Here is a 1,536-nt window from a genome sequence, read left to right on the forward strand (position 1 = left end):
CCCAGGGGAGGTCTCACCAGAGCAGAGCCAAGGGGCAGAGTCACCTCTCTCTCCCTGCTGGCCACACGGCGTTTGATTCAGCCCAGGGTGGGATTGGCCTTCTGGGCTGTGAGTGCACATGGCTGGCTCATGTCCAGCTTTCTGTCCACCAGTACCCCCAAGTCCTTTCCACAGGGCTGCTCTGTGTCGCGTCTTCCCCTGTATTGATTCCTTGTTCAGGCACAACTGCTGAAATCGGTGGAAGAGCAGCAGAACAAGGATAGCAAGAGGGAAGCAGTAAAGCTCAGCTCCCAGGACTGTAGGAACCTAAAATGTTAAGGCCCTTTGATGATTCTTAAACTTCTCAGTGCAGCCTAGTGCGACACGAGATGAAACAGTAAAACTCGTAGGAAATAAGTGGCACCACAAGACCAGAGTGTGATAAGTGAGGGCATTTATTTTTAAAGCCGTTTTTTAGCACATCAAAATTCTGCCTTCATTTTAGAGAGAAGTATCACACACCCTTGAGCAAAGGACCTGCCAAGATCCTTATTTCTCAAGAGCTTATCACCGATACATGTCAGCATGGGGACTGACCTGTTCCTTCTGCCTGAGCCCCAGAGCTCCGTCCCTGGCAATAGCCATGGTGTTTGGCCTCGGGAATTGATGTGCCAAGGCCAGGGTTTGGAAGGAGCTGTGCTGTAGCGTGCAGTGCACAGAAACAGTGCCTGCTTGCTGTGCGTGTGTCCCTGCGGAGTGTTTTCTTTTGCAGTCCGTCGGGCAGAGTGCATGAGGAGCAGCAGCGTTACAGATAACGTAGGGGATGGGTTCATGCGGTGGCAGCTCCCAGCAGACGATCCAGAAGCCAAAAGGTGCAGATGCTTACGAGTGTGGGCTTGGCGTGCTGGGCTTTGCACTGGGCTTCCTGTTCACAGGTCTAGAGAGAGAAAAGTTTTTGCTTTACTTTGCTGTGAAAGGAGGAAGAAGGCAGTGAGGGTGGGGCAGCTGCTGAGCTCGTTTAGCCTTGGTCTGCAGCTGGGGACCTGCAAGAGCTGGCTGTGAAGTGTTCCTAAAAGCTCTTTGTATCAGTGAAGAATCTCAACATTTCAACTAGTGACAGCCAGTGGAAGGTCTTTCTTAAGATACACTGCTAAGCAATTTCTACACTCCTGTTCCCTCAGCCTTTCTCCACATTCAGAAATGAGTGAAGAAAGAAGAGTTCAGGGCTTTTTTGGAGTTGGGGAGGCTATTATCAATTATTAAGGACTTTTCTTGTTGCAAACCCATTTCCTGCGGAGGAGTTTAAAATGAGGCTTTCTAGAGAAGCAGAGCGCTCCCAAAATGATAGACATTATTGGTCTCCACCGATAGTTTTGTGCTGATGTGTAATGAGTTGGAGATTTGGCACCTATTTTCACTGAAGATTAATTCATGGTGGAATATAAATCCTTCAGCTGCCAGCAAGAACCACAGTCAGATCATGAGGTGCTGTTTAACTGAGAGAATTGCATTAATAATTTGAATAGAGCTTCATGTCAGTAGTGGGAACCGCTCACA

This window comes from Apaloderma vittatum, unplaced genomic scaffold (assembly GCF_000703405.1).
Source record: "Apaloderma vittatum isolate BGI_N311 unplaced genomic scaffold, ASM70340v1 scaffold7785, whole genome shotgun sequence".
Classification (NCBI taxonomy): Eukaryota; Metazoa; Chordata; class Aves; order Trogoniformes; family Trogonidae; genus Apaloderma; species Apaloderma vittatum.